At 43.4% G+C, this 17,773-nt stretch overlaps 1 long non-coding RNA gene across 1 annotated transcript in view; it reads left to right on the top strand.

Annotated features, from left to right (window-relative positions):
* Positions 1-4,004, top strand: part of LOC112551095 — a 12,852-nt gene extending 8,848 nt beyond the window's left edge. The window contains exon 3 of the long non-coding RNA XR_003095249.1: positions 3,042-4,004. This is a non-coding gene — a long non-coding RNA (uncharacterized LOC112551095). The remainder of the gene's footprint in view (positions 1-3,041) is intronic.
* The last annotated feature ends 13,769 nt before the right edge of the window (positions 4,005-17,773 follow it).

The following is a 17,773-nucleotide window of genomic DNA, read 5'->3' as shown; positions in this document are numbered from 1 at the left end:
AGCAGGACAATCTTAGGAAATATCCATATGCATCATGTCAGAGGCACTGTATATATTTCAGTTGGGTTAGCACAACTGTACTCTTACTGGCAGTATCTTTCTAATCATGATGAGAAACTCCAGATTATCCAAAGGAGTCATCTGTAATGAAGCAGATTATAAACAAAGGGCCAGCACCCCAATCTCAGTTGCACTGGTGCAAATCTAGAGAAAATCCACCTAAATCAGTGGAGTGACTTCAAATGTACATGGATGTGCATGAGATCAAAGTCCTGAGCCGCTGTTGATATCCAGACCTGGCAACAATTTTCCTGAAGCTCTTTGCAAAAAAACAAAGCCTTTTTTGGGGCGAGACTTTTGTCTGATCAATGCAGTTGGAAATGTCTTTCTATTATTAACATACTTGCTGAAGTTAAGCATTAGTTTCACTTTTTCAAGAATGTAATACAGCTGCATTTTCTGGAGAGAAACACCATCAAAAATATGTTAACCATATAGTCAACAGCTACGCCTTGTTTACTCTTATGCATAAAACCATATGGAGACAATTCTGTAAGGAAACATTTTTCAACCTTCCTATGGACAAAAAACAAAAAAACAAAAAAACCAAAAAACAAAATCCAAAAAAGCAATGGGAAAGGATTGAATGGAACAAGTCCTGGCTTCTGCTGTGCTGGTGAGCAGGAGGGACCAGAGGATGCAGGGAACCTCGAACCTCACCCCAACAAGCAGTCAGACAAGATTGTTCTTTCATGAGCTAGAGCACTGATGGTCACCAGAGTATTAGCAACCATGCCGTGGACACGAACTTGCAAGGAGTGGAGCACTGTTGCTGGCTCCCAGTCACAGGATGAGGCCTTTGTCCCCTAGGAGTGTATTCTGGAGGTTGCCAGGAAGGGTGTGACATTTACCCCTCTATAGGACAGACACAGGCTGGTAAGTATACGTGCTGAATTCAGCAGCAGCTGCCACAAGAGAGAGACTATGCTTTTCCTCTAAAGAAGAGGGAAGTGCACTGGGTAGGATGTCAACTTGTTGCACCCTGAAGCACCCTGCCTTTGGCTGGCTGGAGTCCTTAAAAGCCACGTGCTCCCCATAAAGGCTCTCACTGTGCCAATCAAGGCACTTTTTGGTTCCCCAGAGTGACATAATATTGTTTGCACTGAGCATTAATGAAGTCCTGTCCTGTATTTTAGCTCCCTTAACACTGATCTTCACTGGCTCATTTAACTCATGCTCCCTTGTAACCCATTTTTGAGTCAAGTCTTGGTTGTACTAAAGAGTGAATTTTGATCAATGAGCTGCCAAGAGCGGTGCTCCTCTGGGACAACAAAGCCCAGGAGAAAGCCTGGAAGAGTGGGAGCCAGTCTTGTGATGGGATCTGGGACGGACGAAACGTCCAGAGGAAATCAGGCAGATGTACAGCCTGACCATCCATCCTTGGGAAACACTGAGTAATCTTCCTCTTTGAAAAAGCCTTTCCCCCACAGGAAGAATAGCGCTCCCCATCTAACTAGTGCTCCTGAGGCCTCCATTGCTACCCTGCCTGTTAAACTACAGTGCTTAAACCCAGCCTGTACCAGACTGACAGGAAAACGCATGTGGTAAAACCCAAATTGTGTTCAGAGGGAATTGCACTGTTTATAGGCACAGTGAGGTTAAATATTAGCCATATGGAGCCTGGTTAGATTAAAGCACAAAGAAAAGATACGAGTCCTTTCATCAGACAACTGTACCACAAAGTCTGCACAACAAGGGAGGACTATAGGACACGTGAAAGAGTCCTACCCACATACAGAAATCTGCAAATATTTTCTACTCAAGTCTTTAATCTTCAGAAGAACAGATGATAAAAGCTCTTCCTCCCTTAACCCCAATGTTATGAGCTCCGTGGCTCTGTACTTGCACAATTAGCAGCAGCGGCGTGTATTTGGCATTTGTTGTGACAAACAGTAAATTCATACAAAACCTTAGGAGGGCTAAAAAGAGACAGCGTATCCAATAGGACCAATGGCATGATAATAAAAGATAAATGGTGGAAAAGACTAGCTAGCTAGCTTCCTTGGGGCAGGGACTTGACACTTCTCTAAAGTCCCAGGGTACGTGTGTACTTAAGATATCACATTAGTATTTGATAAAAAGGCTGCCAGTTATAACGAAGAAAAGTCTAATTATGCAATAGAACAATGCACCCTCAGCAGGTTCCTACTGTTTATCAAAGCACTGTACAAACAGTCAGATGAAAACATGCTTTGGAGGCACAAAAAGCAGAATCCTTAACCGGGCTCATTTTGAAATGGAAGCCCCTCATTAGGGTAGCCAAACCGTGCTCTTAGCCATGCAGGCTGGGCCTCTTCCAGCCCCTGACGTCAATGGCAAAAGTCCTGCTGCCATCCTTGCTGCAGAATGTGGCCCATTGACCTTCTCTGAGGTTCACCATGTCTGTACCTCAATGCAGAGTTTACCAAATGTGGGCTTCTGATAGGCCTTTAAGGTGTTTGTGGTGGAGAGCAAGATCCAGCTCACGTAAGCAGAACAAGGGTAGAAGGGACTGTGGACTATCATCTCATGTATTTGTGCCAAACCTCGAATTACTTGAGCACAGGAGTGAGAAAGACACTTCAATTTTCAGCTGCTTTCCCTTGAATTTCTGTATTGTTTCCAAAAGAAATTTGCTGTGAACGGTGTCTCCTATTCAGCACTTCTTTTTCATTATTATTATTTAGACACAAAACTCATTGGTGAGAATGGATCCATTGATTAAAACAAAATAGAGTTATTATTTGACCAGAATACATGCCCCTCCACTGCTGTCCCTGACCCATGCTGAACCTGTTTGGCCTTACTATTGCATTATTGTGCAAGTGTAATTCAGTGGAAAAGAGATTGGATTAAACAGGAGGAGTAAATAAAGGGAACATGCTTTAAAGAGTAAATAGACATGTTTGGGTATAATGGAATAACTCCTGACAGTGCTTAATCAAAGAGATACAATAATGCCCTTTCTAAAATCTGAATGTAGATTTTTGTCTCACTCTTAGAAAAAACGCGTCACACTGCCAGTGAAGGAATGAAACAGCTTCACTAAGGACGTCTCCATACGCAAATATTACGGCTGGAAACAAAAAGAGGAAAGACGAACAGCACTGACAGGATCCCTCTAAATGAGATATGTTTGCTGTGGAAGCAGAGGCTGACTTCTGCACAAGGTATAGCTCTACCCTGGGGGGGAAAACGTAAAAACAACTATGATTGGATCCCATGGTTATGGTTGCCTTGATTTTCTAAGCCAAACATACTCTGCCAGCAAGATGTTTTTTTCTAATGGCCAGCCCTGCTACTTCAACCCAGATGACAAAGGCCACATCCTAAGCTTCTCATTCTAGGTCCGGCTGATGTTGCCCCAGCACTGCAAAGGGAACCTGAAGATTTTTAAGGCAGCAACTGAAGGCTTCCTAGTGTGGGGACAGCTACTAAAATAGCCATCCACTCCCGCCCAGGCCAGTGTAGGGTGTTCCAGGCCTGTATGGGACGGATGGCCCGTGGTGCACCCTGGTGCTCTTGGCTGATAAGGAAACACCTTGAGAATCATTATTTGCCCGCATAATCTAGAGCAACTCTAAGGCTGTTCTACCTTGCTCAAAGGCTGATTTAACCTGCTTCCCCCAAGATGAAATGTGGAAAGCCAACATAAAACCACTTCCCACCCCTATCTTCAGCCATTTTTCCAAGGGTATGCCCTGAAAAATCAAGCTCGGTTCCTTCTATCTCATGCACCATCATCAGGACTGAATAAAGTTTTTGCCAACATAGGCTTATAACTGTGGTTTCATTCATATCAGCGTAGATCAGGACTACCTCAACCAACTAACCAGAGGGCACATCTGCACAAGACACTACAGTGCAGTCATTATTGTGAACATCTTTTAGATAATGCTACCATGCAGTAGCCAAATAATACTGCACAGGTAACGTGTTAGCACTGTCCATGCTGTGACACACTACTGGCCAGTGCACACTCAGCATCTCATGTAGATGTGCCCAGAATCACATCAGCATGGTGTAAACTCATAATTAAACTTCTAAACCTCTCCCTCCTTGGTAACCTGTTGTCTTTACTGTTCTAGCAAAAGTATAATCGGTTGGCTCTGTAATGGTACTTAGTTACCAATTCTGCTGGCATGGCATAAAATGGAATAGAGACTCACTCTCTGAGCTGTCTTGGCCCAGGAAAATTAACAAGCCTAAAAGGCCTAAAGATAATTCCCAATAATAATAATTATAAGATATTCCTATAATAATAATAATACTATAATAATATTGCCATACTAATTAAACCCACACGTGATTCTGTGTGCATGCAGGGATCAAATCTCTAAATAAGAAGGTGATATTTGCACACAGTCACTTTTCAGAGGAGAGGTGCCCTTTCACCATCAGAAACAATCAGACAAGGGAATGAATGGTACAGTCACAGGGTGATGTTTATTTCTTCTTGACTTCCAGAGCAAATCTGCTCAGTGTACAAACTAAGAGAGCATTTTCCTAACAAGAACACAGGGCAGTAGATCTGGGATCTGAAATCAAGCTCTCTTCACTCTGCCTTGATTTGCCCAGCAATTAAGATGCTAATGTCAGAGGCTAGCTGAACAGTTTTGATGATTTAAAATAGACTCCCGCTTCACCATCTATAGTTGTGTTGGTGCTGCTGTGCTAAGTAGAGGGAAAATGATTACTTTTGGTGGCAAGTAGACATATAAGGATCACATGCTTCCAATGAGCAGTTTCTATATTGTAACTGTCCTAACCAAAACCACACATCTTAATCATTTTTTGCATAAGAAATTTGCTAATACAGAAAGGATGAGAATGAGTTAAATAATTCTAGCCCCAGTTTGACTCATTAATTTGGAGAAACAGATGACAAACATGAGCTACAAGACTAGAGTTCAGCCCTTTGATGTTAATAAATGAAAAGAGGGAAAGAATTATTTACAGTGTAAAATTATAAGGTACCAAATATATATTCAAGGAATATGTCTTCACAAATACCAGAATATCAAAATCTAGGACTGCCACGAGGGAAACAAGGTACGTTTTAAGGCTAGGAGAGCTTATGATGATCACCTTGTCTGCCCTTCTGTCTAACCCAAGACGCAGAAACTCATCCAGTAATCCCCAGATATAGCCAAATTATTGTGGGTGAATTCAAGCATATCTAAGAGTCAGGTCACCTAAACAATGAAATAATTTGCCACAAAGCGTCACTGAGGTTGCGTTCAAAGGCGTTCAAAAGCCAATAAGAAAAAAACAAGTAGAGTACAGTCCTCCCTTGGGATCCAGATACACAGCTCCCCAAAAGTTCAGCATTGCTGTGTGTACCCATCCACAGGCAGAATGGCAGGGTACAGAGCTAATACACAGTTGAGGAAAGTACTGATCCAGTAGCTCTAAACCTCCTGGATCATCTTGCCTCGGTCCCCGCATCACTGTGTGCACGGGTTTCCCGCTGTAGTCAGAAAGGAGCAGTTACAGGAAGAGTCACTGCAGCTATACATTGGGCAGGATTTACTCCCAAACCACTGGGTTTTGTTTTCACAGGGAAACCACAGAGCATGCTTGGGTTCAAAAAATCCCTAAATGATATTTTCCTAAATAAAAAACAGGTACTGCAAGATAAAAGAATAATTACCATGTGGTAAATTGCTCTGTGTTGTTTGAAAACCATAGAGCAGTAGAATTGTCTGAGTTAAATAAAATCTACTGCCACTGAGAGATGCTTTGCAAATAGCAAATGGAAGAGGAATGGACTCGTGTTGTTGTAACTAAACCAAGAACTACGTCCATTGTGGGTAAGCTGAGTTTGTTAAAACTTGAAGCAAGTCAGTCTGCCTAATATGACATATGGCTAATCAGTCTGTTTGTCTAATATGATAGCAAGATGCATCCTAAAGTCCCTAATAGGGTAGGACATGTTAATTATTAGCAGTAGCTATGTAAACAGCCCCCCAAAGTGTGCACGGGGTTAATTGGATACAATATGTTTACTGCATGTGAAAGCAAGCTTGCTGATTATTCTGAAGTGAGGCAAAGCTGAAGGAGATTGAGTGTAGGTTAACATAATGCCACTTTAACACCTCCTGATGAATTCATTCCTATGCCAGATTTGCACTTCGCATTATAATAATGAACTCTGACAGGATGTTTGTCAGACAGGCCCCAAAATGTGTATTTGATTCTTTGGGTGTGTACTTTACAATCTAATTAGAATTTTTTTTAATTACACTGAGCTTTTCTATTGATTTTCTCCACCTACAGATGAGGATGTGTGAATTAACCTTGACTTTCCTAGTTAAGACTGACACCCGAGTCCAAGAAAGCCAGCACCTTTTTAAATTCAATTACTGGGGGAGTGCTGGGGGGTGGGGGTCCATCTTTGTGTTTCTATCATGAAAAAATAGATTTTTCAATCAACCTCACCAATCCCACTTTAAATCCTATTCACAAGCTTGCACAATAGCTATGGGGGAGGGTTACTCTGTTCCCACCATTCTTGAAAGCTAATTTTGTGCTACTTTCTCCAGATCTGCAGTCTGGGTATGATCAGAATCTAAGCCCACATCCAACTTCCTACAATTGTGCTGGAAAACAGTCCCTGAGTATAATCCTGTCACTAGGAACCCTTGTTGAACAAGGAGAAGCTAACGCTACATACCACTAGCTTGCATGGTCTTCCCAGTGCCACATTATGACATGCGGAGGCCCTAAACTACGTACAGTTTAAGAGGCCCCATACGATAAAAATAATCCACGAAATCCATGAAAATGGATTTTCATGAAATTTTAAGATGGATTATTATTTCTGCACAAGTGTATGAACTCAATATGAATAAGAACTGTGGAGCCATATATATGTATATTTTTGTCATATTAAAACAAAAATGTCCAGTTTCTTTTTCTTATTTCGAGGCCCCTCATATTGTGAGGCCATAAGTAGCTTAAGCCTAAATCTGGCACTGGGTTTTTCTGGGAGGTCCCAATCTTAAATAATTGCCTAAAAATCAGTAGGGATTCACAAACTCAGAACACATTCAAGGCTATGGGGTTGTGGTTTTATAACCCTGATAAGTGGGAATGCCCGATGTTTGTAGACACAACCCAGGTGTTTCAAACACCTTACACTCATGCCTTAGTAGTTTAGGTCTTTTTCCCAATCAGTGTGCTTTTTAATCAACTGGCAATGCTGCCTATGGGCAGAGCTGATACCGTCTCATCCTAGGAAAGCTCCCAGTGAAGTCTGAATGAAGTCAGGGTCCTGGGCTTAAGTAATAAAACCATCTCTGTAATGTACAGCAAGCTGTTTTCAGCACATACCCAGGATTAAATTTCTCTCTGTCAGCAAACTGATATAAGCAGTATCTAATTTTTTCAACATGTTCATCAATTATTACTGTACTTCGTATCCACACACAAAATACAACATACTACCGTCATTACTAAATTGCCATGTGGATACACATAGAGCCTTTTATTCACGCATCTCAAAGCACTATGCAAACTTCAGTATATTTAGCCTCCTACTTCCTCTCTGAGGGGTTACTATCATAGAATCAAAGAAAGTTAGGGTTGGAAGGGACCTCAGGAGGTCACATCTAGTCCAACCCCCTGCTCAAAGCAGGATCACCCTTAACTAGATCTTCCCAAGCAAAGGTTTGTCCCGCCGGGTTTTGAAAACATCCAAGGATGGAGCTTCCACCACCTCTCTGGGTTATCTGTTCCAGTGCTTTACGACTGTCCTGGTGAGAAAATTCTTCCTAATATCTAACCTAAATGTCCCTTGCTGCAACTTGAGATGATTCCTCTTGTTCTGTCACCTGCCACCACTGAGAACAGTCCAGCTCCATCCTCTTTTGAACCCCCTGTCAGGTAGTTGAAGGCTGCTGTTAAATCCCCTCTCAGTCTCCTCTTCTCTAGACTAAGTAAGTCCAGTACCCTCAGTCTGTCTTCATAAATCATGCCCCCCAGCCCCCAAATCATATTTGTCGCCCTCTGCTGGACTCTTTCCAATTTGTCCACATCCTTTCTGTGGTGGGGGGCCCAAAACTGAACGCAGCACTGCAGATATGGCCTCACCAGTGCCGAATAGAGGGAAATAATCACTTCCCTTGACCTACTGGCAACACTCCTACCAATGCAGCCCAGTATGCCGTTAGCTGTCTTGGCAACAAGGGCACACTGCTGGCTCATATTCAGCTTCTTGTCCAGTGTAACCCCCACCTCTTTTTCTGCAGAGCTGCTGCCCAGCCAGCTAGCCCCCAACCTGTACCGCTGCATGGGATTGTTCCGTCCTAAGTGCAGGACTTTGCATTTGTCCTTGTTGAACCTCATGAGATTACTTTTGGCCCAATCCTCCAATTTGTCTAGGTCACTCTGAATCCTAGCTCTCCCCTCCAGCATATATACTGCCCCTCGCCCCCAGCTTGGTGTCATCTGCAAACTTGCTGAGGATGCACTCTATGCCATCTTCCAGGTCATTCATGAAAACATTGAACAAAACCGGCCCAGGACCGGCTCCTGGGGCACTCTACTTGATACCGGCTGCCAACTAGACATCATTACCCCCATTTTACAGATGAGCAAACTGAAGCAAAAAAAAAAACAGTGATTCAGCCAGAGGCAGCTATAGAAACCTGGGAGTCAGGACTTACAGTTCTTTTTACTAATCACTACATCACAGTCCTTTGGTATGGTCATTTCTCATTAAAAATAAAGAGAACATTTTGGTCAGATGAAAACAAAGAGGCTTCACTTTTCGTTTGTGCTTTGCCTTTGGGCAGCACATTATTACTGGGGAGAGACCTAACACTCTCACACCAACATAGCTGAATGGCATTCAGAGGAGAGGGCTTCCTACCAAGGGCATACCAAAGCCTTGGCATAAAGAATACTTATGCCAGATGTCACTCTCTCTCTCTCTTCCTCTGTCTCTCTCCACCAGTCCAGTTCAAATGTCAATTGTGCACGGGCTCTTGATTTATAGTGCGTAATGCCACTGCTCTTCTGAGATGAAAGTGAAAATGCCTGCGTGAAGCCCTGGATGCCAGCAGCAGAATGCAGGACACATGGTGTTAAAATGCTTCTTAACAATTCAGGCCATGTAGAACAAGTGAATGACGACACCATCCATAACAAGGGGAGAGTCCGTAGTAGGGACAGGCAAACTTTGAAAGCTTAGCTTAACAGCGACAGCATTTCCTGGCCGCAATGGTGTGCGGGAGAGGGCCTGAGTTGGTTGCGCCTGAGTTTAGCATGTTCTTTAACCAGTCTCCTGCTAGGAAAATCCTGTTGCATATGGAAATTTGGAGCAGATGTAGATGTCCTTTCCTAGGCCTGCCCTTGCTGATTTGTACATGATATGGACAGAGCCATCCACTTCACATACGCCTCATCCTTCTCCTGCTGCTCTTTGTCCCCTTTGGTCTGTCAGCGATGCCAGCCTCACTGCCTTTCGTTTTCTTCTCACACTCCTGTCTTTGTGCCCTGATCCATACTATCCCAGTTTTGGTGCACCAAGATCCCACCTCAAGACACTTCTGCCCTGAAGCCAACATCTGGCCTCTTGTAACAGGGAGCCAGAGGGCTCCTGTTACTTTAAGAGGAACAGCAGCAGGCTGAGACAGCTCAAGGAGGGCTGGCAGCTAGAAAAGGGGCTGACTGCAAATGAACAGACAAACTTGCAGCCATACAGGCACAGGCTGACCCTGGGGAGTGGAAGGGAGTAACTCTCCCAGAAAACAGGGGCACAGCAGTAAGGTGCACCAGGGCAGCCCAGAAGCAAAGGGCTGCAGGCAGCTGAGCTAATCCCTAGCAAGGAAAGCAGACTGAACATCAGTCCCAGATAGGGAGTCCCAGACTTAGGAGGCACAAAAAGTTAGTGCCTGAGACCAAGCAGCCAGTCTGGCCCTGAAGGCTGCAGGGGGAAGAGCTGTGCAGCAGGCTGGCTGTAGCTGAGCAGCTGACTGAGATCCTGCAATACCTGGGGACTGCAAATAAGTTGCTGAGGGTTTGCAGGGAACTAAGACCCAGGATGAAGAGAGTTTTGTTATGTAGCCGGTGGGCTTAGAGTTTTAGTTACAGCCTGGGGCTCATATTTTTTTGTTCTCATTTGCTGGTAGACAGGATTGTGACTACTGGGGAGGAGGAGGTCACAGTGGTGCCTGAGGGGCACATGGCTGTTTTGAACCCTGCCAGGGGCCAGGCCCAAAGCAAAGAAAGGTGGCTCAACCAGGGCCAGGGGCCCAAAGCCCAAGAGGGTGAGAACCCAGGCCAGGGATCTGAAGCCCAAGAAGGGAGAGAAGTCTGAGAGGGTGAAAACCAGAGTCCAAGAGGACTAGACTTGGGCTGAAGCCCAGAAGCCAGGTCCAGCACAGTGGACCTAGGACCAGCAAGAGGAAAGGAATGAAAGCTCAGAAAGCCAAGGCCCCACCAAGGGCACAGAGGCTGGAGGGGGCCTGGTATTGGATAGGGGCAAAGTGCCTCACCCGAGTGACAACCGATATCTGTGAGGCATGGGCATGGCTACAGGGGAGGTCAGAGGCCACAAAATTAGCCCTTAAGGCAATTAGTGTGCAAGAGCACAGCTGGGCCAGGAGGGCCCCACCTAGTGCCTGAGGTCAGGACAGGGAGCAGCAGGATTTGGGAGGACCCCACAGACTGATTTTAGACAAGGGCTCACTCTGGGACCCTAGGCAGCCTCCCATTATCCCAATAAAATAATAGCAGCAAGGCTTGGCAGGAGAGAGAGCAAAAAGGGAGGGTATCTGGAGAAACAAAGTAGAGCAGGAGTCGTGAGGCCACCAGGAGGCATCACAGCCACCCCTGGGGCTCGAACCTACTATACCTCTGCTGATCCAATAGCTTATCCACCTCAATTTGGGATGAGAGGGGGAGAGACAAATATATTTTTATATTAAAACCTTCTTTTGGGTTACTTTGTACATCCTGTCTTGTCTGCGTCTCCCTTTTACACTGTAACTGCCCCATAATTTTGTGGTTTGCCAAGGATATGTGGCATTTACATAATAAATAATGGGGCTAATTGCATAGGTTTGACTTGGAAAAGTGTTAACACATGTCGCTGCATACCTCTACACTTTATTTTTTTTATTTTAAGCATTCATGATAACGTTGAATCAGAAGACAAAAATAACCATCCATATCTCTCATTGCTTCAAGGTACCATGTTATTACAGTTTTGCTATATGGTACTTAGCATGCAACTGAATAGCAAATAGCTATCAAGCTATTACAGACTTGTAAGTCCATAAATAGGTGGTATTGTGCCCTGAAACCTAAAGCAGTACTAATGGTTTTGGTTTATGGAAAGATCATTTAATACAGATGCCATCACATTCACTGACGAACAATCAAAGGAAAATCATTTTAATGACACAGAAACAGGATACAATATGAACAATTAATTGTCTCTAGTGCTTTCTCCCCTCCTCTTGTTTGTACTTGAATCTTCCTAGATAGACAGATAGAAACTGCTTGAGGTTTGAGTTTACCACTATAAAGGAAATCAGAGATGGTCACTTACCAAAAGACCTTTCAAAGCCAATTCTGTTCTCTGAAACTCAAAACTCTTTTGAGGCACTCTCTAAAATTTACATCAAGGCAAAGGATGGAGGGAATTACTCGCTGAACCTCTGTTCCTGCTCTCATTTGGAGCACCTGTACCATCACCTCTCAGCACTGTTGCTTAGGTTATTTCTCTGAGGATTTAGGAGTATTTACTTGACCCAATGTCTAAAATAAGCAATCACCACCATAAGCATCACGATACTTCACACTCCTCTAGTCCCCTTTATTCAAGCTTTTCAAAAGGTTTTACAAGCAGAAACAATTTAAGCAGTACAAAAGTTGGGAAGAGGCATAAAAAGAATAACTTTATTTACCACCCAAGCTACACACCAACATATGACCCTAACCTCTACTCGTGGAACAGGACATGCAATCTAGGGATTACAGCCCATAACAGGGATGCCAAAGACTTAGATTCAGCTCCTGCATGACCCTGGGCAAGCCATGTAACCTGTCCTGTGGCCAGCTCCCCAGCTGCCAAACTGAAGTGGCAGTTCTCTACTTGATGAGAGTGTTACAAGGTAAATGTGCCCAGATAAGGGTCATATGCAGAAACAGTAATTTACAAGGCATTCAGGATACTTGGGCCTGATTCATTGACTTCTGCGGAGTTTCAATGAAGAAATGAGGATGGTTTTTATTACTGTGATTCTAAGAGTCCACAGAAGTCATACAAACACAGGCAGAAACTCCCACATGCCCACAGGAAGAAACAAGAAAGTAAACTAGCTATACACCTGGGACTTAAGCTAGAGTAACACGCTGCCAGCACACCACAGGTGTGCAACGCATAAGTAGGAAGTGGGGGGGAATGTGATTGTGAGCAGGTGATGATGGCTCAGGGTCCCTGATACATTCATTCCAGAGGCCTATCATGCATCTGTTGTTCTAGGGCTAGATATTTTCTTCTAGCGTGGGAGACAGTTAAGGAGGTGTGCTTCTAAACCTCAAATATGCTTGCCAAATTCAGTCCTCTTGCAAGAGAGTGTAATAGCAAGAAAGTCATCCAGGGATGTGCACATATAGAGAAAGGGAGAGAGAGAGAGAGAGGGAGGTAGATGTTGCCAAATCCACAAGGACTTCAAACTTAAATGCAGGTCCAAGCACACAGAAAAATAAGGCACAAACACAGAAAAAGAGGCACACATCCATGTACACACCCACCCACACCCACACACTACTAAAGCTTCCACACATTCACAAGTCCTCTGAAAGTCCAAATATATCCTTTAGGGTTTTTAAAAACAGCTGTCATTTAACACTGTTCTTAGCAAGTGCAAACACATCTTCTCTTGTGTTGATTCTGTTGTGTTTAATGTGCCGCCTGCAAAATATTTGCAAATAATAGCAACATTCATATAATGGTTTCATTGTGCCATCTTCTGGTTAAAGGTTGCGGACTCTTTATCTAGCTGTGGTACTCCAACTGCTTGTATAAATGAACATATCAGCTGACTCATAATGAGGGCCACTCCTCCAACGCTTGAGGAGTGTGAGCTGGGAATCAGAATAGGAGCAGTCTTGGCAGATAAAATATTGCAAGAGGACAACATTAGCTGGAGGGATGCACTACAATGAGAGGTAACCATTTGCTAGGAAGCCCTGGAACACAAGAGCTGCTGTGCTGGATCAGAGCATTCATCCATCAAGTTTGTTATCTTGCCTCCAGCAGAAACCAACACAAGCTGTTTCAGAGAGACATTCAGAAGCGCTTCCTTAATGCACCTACCAGTTGTGCAGCTATGCACAAATTGATGGTAACAAGAAAAGCTACAAGAAGGTGAAAATTATTCTTGACAGGGGCCATGTAGGTAAGACATTTATACCTTCTTCATCCAAATTGATGTTATAAATCCCTCACCATAAATACAGACAGATGTGCTCAAAACTACTCCCAAATGTGAGTGTGAACTATGCACACACAGCTTTGCACCTTCAGAGCCCTATTTTTCTGCTTGAAAAAGAGAGAGGAAATTGCAGATGGGGACCTGCTCCTGTAAGTGACTCTGGGCATGGAGAAGGAACTGGTTTAAATGTGCAAGCACAGGTTTGACCCAGGAAACAAACTGTGCAGATGCTCTCGCATTTTTCAGTGGTACAGCTGAAGACCCAAATCTCATAACTTTGGCCTGAATGAAGAGTAATTTATATCATAGTGACACAGTGCCAAATCCTGGCCTCATGTGCACCAACATAACTCTATGGCCCTTCAACAGCAATGTTTCCCTACTTATGAAGACAGCTACATGAATGTAGGTGCACAGGTAGCAGTAGTGGCCTTAGGGAAGGGCAAACTGAGCAACTGCACACTTTAGGGGGCCCCAAAATTTTGCAACAATTTTTCTTTAGGGTGAAGTTATTAAAAACGTTGTTCTTTCTTCAACTTATGAATAAGTTGCATGGATAGGGCAAAGTGAAATCAAAATCAAAAATGTTATAGGTCATCAAAATTAAGCCTTTAAGGGGCTCCAAATGAGTCTCTTGCCCAGGGCTCCAACAACCCTAATGCCACCCCTGCAGATAGTACAGTGATACAGCCAAACAGGAACCTTGCCAGGGCTTTGATAGATAGATTAAACAGAAAACTGACCTGCTACATGCAGGATAAGTAGCTGACACCTACCTCATTACTTCAGGGGAGCATCTGAAAAGCTGCAATTATCTCCTGTTCTAAGGCGCTGAAGCTCTAAGACACTGCAGAGGCACATGTTCAAGCCTTTCCCTAGACATCTGCCCATGGCTTCCTCCAGTCAACCTGGTTATCAGTAGCCACTTCGTTATTTAGAAAAAGGAGTCAAAGGGAGCCAGGCATTATGCTAGACACGCAAGTCCTTTTAGGGATTGCTGGCTACAGAAACTGGTGTGCCTTAATCTTGCTAGGCCCAGGGCCATCTAGGTTCAGACGAACCTTTGGTCTCAACCCTTCTGATCATGAACACTACAGAATGGCATCTGACAATGCGGTGGGTAAACATGGGCTGGAAAACGGCCACCACTGAAACGCCGTCTAATTTTTTGACTGAAATGGCTGTGCAAATTTGTTTGGTTTGGGAATTTCATTTTGTGGCATTCTGAAATTTTGAGCAAATGAGGGTAAAAAAAACCAACATAAAAACAGCCAAACAGCTATCACCAAGGATCCTCATTTTCTCTGATTTAAAAAAAAATCCCCAATTTTCAGTTTAAAAAAGTAACCCCAAACCCACATTTTTATGTGATTTAAATGAAACACCACTATATATAGAGAGAGATATAGTGGTGTTTCTTTTTAATCATGGAAAAAATGTGGATGTGGGGTTACTTTTTTTTAACTGAAAATTGGAATTTTTGTTTAATCAGAGAAAATCAGCATCCCTGGTTATCACACTGTGCTGAGATACTATTTTAGTCTGCATCTAGGAAAAATGAGAAACAGAGTATTAACAAGCCGTCAAAGATATAGGCTACTCTAAGCAATTTTATAATCTAAATAGGTTTCCTAATATACTCTTTCTTTGTGCTTGGCTCTCAGTGGCAGATGTGTTTGTCTTCTGTTTTAAAGCAATTCCATGGACATATGAACTCAATGAGAGGATATATGATCTTTTAGGGGCTTCTTATTACACCAAACATAAGGCATTGTATTTCAGCTGAGTGCAAATTCTATGCATTACATAAAATAATTTTACTCTGCAGTTACCATAAAACAATTGAACACAAGGAAAGAGCACTTTCGACGTTGAGCCGATCACCTTGATTATGATTTGCAAAACTCATGCAGGCTTCTGAAGCTTTCCTCAGGCATCCGAATAAATGGCCAGGTTTTCAAAAGCACTGAACGCTTGAACTGCATTTGCCACAGTTACTTGGTACATAATTTCCTTGACCATAAGAGCAGGCCTGCAAGGTATATAAATAGCTGTAGTAAGAGTGTCCTCATTGGTAGGGCATTCCATACTCACTATTTTGGCTCAACTTTGGCTTCTTTAGCTTGTGGCCATTGCTACTTGCATTGACATGCTCCACAGCTGAATAGTTCTCTTCCTTTATTTGCATCATGACTTGATTATATTTATAAACTGTGATGTGTCCCTCCTAACCCTTCTCTTTTCTAGATATAAATTTAGCAAGCTTAGACTGCCTTCAAATATCAACTTCCAATCCTTGCACCTTACTTTCTGACATTCTTAGGATTCCCTCTAGTTTACTATACCTTTCCCAACCTGTCTAGGCCAACTCTGAACAAAATATTCAAGGGGTCTCCAGGTTCCACGGAGTTTGTGGAGCCATTTCTGACCTAATTTTACATGAGTATCCCATTATAGGGAACCCAAAATAGCCCTGGCTTTTATTTTTGACTGTGTCAAACTGTGAACTCATATTTAGCTGGTTATTTACTCTAGCCCTCAAGACTTTCTTGGACTCATTCCTCTCCAGAGAGCTGCTTCCTGATTACTGTCCACCTCTGTTTTTGATTTTCTCTTCACTGCTTTCCAAGCTGTTAAAACTGGCTCTGTCTTCCTTGATTTTCTTGTCGTGAGCAAATGGTTACATGAGCACATTCCCCGTAATCATCAGTGAACTTAGGAGGCCACAAAAAGGAGATCACTTGCCCTCAACTAACTGCATGGGAGATGAGTCAACTCTTCTTGACTACTGTGGGCAATCATGCCCTCCTAAAGTGCGTTGCTCTTTCCTGGTGTTCTGTCCCCTTCCCTCTCCACTCTCAAAGCGATCCCTCCCACAGCCCCCATCAAGGTTGCTAAATGAAGTCTGCTCCACTGAGTGCCTAGGCCCCCTGTGTCCTACCCACCTGCTGTCATCTGCCAGTGCTCGGCACTTAGTCACCCTGTGCTCCTTGCCAGGAAGCCCTTCTCCCCAGTCTCCGCAGCTCCTGATCAGAGCAGCTCACCTTCTGCTCCTCCCTATAGATGATACAAGGGGTGGGCCTTGTAGAGAGGGGACGTGGCTCACCACAACCAGACCAGGAGGAGGCGGAGTCAGTCAGGATTCAAAGTAGACAGGCATCTTAACTACTTCTCCAAGGCACACATGCCCTCTTCTTTGCCTGGTACAATGTCCTCAAGTCCCTTGGTGAATGAGCTGCTCTTCAGGTGATAGGGAACTGCTCTGTTCTCTAAGCGATAAAATAACTCAGTCCCTATGGCACCCCACTGTGCCCCCAGAGGTCTCCCCAATAACAATTACTGTTTGTTCCCAGCGAATTTATGCTCCAGGCTGATGTATTTTTATCCAGTTAGTATTTTTATCCACTTTCTAATGTGATGCAATACTAAATGCCTCACTGAAACCCAAATATACCAGTGCTCCCCGGGATTCTTCTAAATCAGGAAGGCAATTAGAGATTTTTTTGGCCTATTTTTAATATGCCCATGTTGTTTGTTGGCTATTAGACACCTTTCTGCCAAATGGTAATATATCTACTCCCTTTATATACTGCTTGGATTGGATGTTTTCCTAGAACATGCCCTAAACTAGGAGACTGAAAGTTGCCAGGAACTTGCTTCAAGTCTTCTGAAGGGCAAGTACTACTTTTCTCTTTTCCGCAGTCTTTAGGTACCTTAACCTCAGCAATTTACAAAGGGTATATTTGGAGGTTTGGAGGGATTTTCCCCCCAGTTACGTGCCCAAGCCTGCTGATTGTCCATGGACTGGATTCCCATTGATTGTACTGAGAGTTTGGCCTGAACCAAGGACTCTCTTGGGTGCATTTTATCGGGTCCTCTTGATTTATGCATGAAAGAGTAAGTTTTCCTTGGCACAGAAACAGAAAAGCCCAAGCTAAAAAGAGACTGAAGACACAATGGCTGTGCCATTACCGATACGCACTTCTCATTTCAGAAACAATGGTCCGTATTCAAATCAAATGATAAGTAGGTACATGGATTCAGCCAAAACAAATCCCTTTATCTTAAAATATTCAGTTTCTCAGAGGCAGCCTGGATCTGATCTGTGTGAACAGGAGAAAAGGCTAGAATGCCACTATGTTTATTATACTACCACTACTGTAGGACACAACAGAAAGTGCTATGCTATAGATGAAAAATTATTATCATACCCAAAAGAAGCCAGATGAAGAAAAGAATATCAGGGACGTTGGGTCTTATAATTTTGCTTGATAAACATAGGC

Source organism: Alligator sinensis, unplaced genomic scaffold (assembly GCF_000455745.1).
Source record: "Alligator sinensis unplaced genomic scaffold, ASM45574v1 scaffold656_1, whole genome shotgun sequence".
In the NCBI taxonomy this organism is placed as follows: domain Eukaryota; kingdom Metazoa; phylum Chordata; order Crocodylia; family Alligatoridae; genus Alligator; species Alligator sinensis.
The sequence above is the reverse complement of the archived record's forward strand: the minus strand, read 5'-3'. Positions and strand labels throughout refer to the sequence as shown.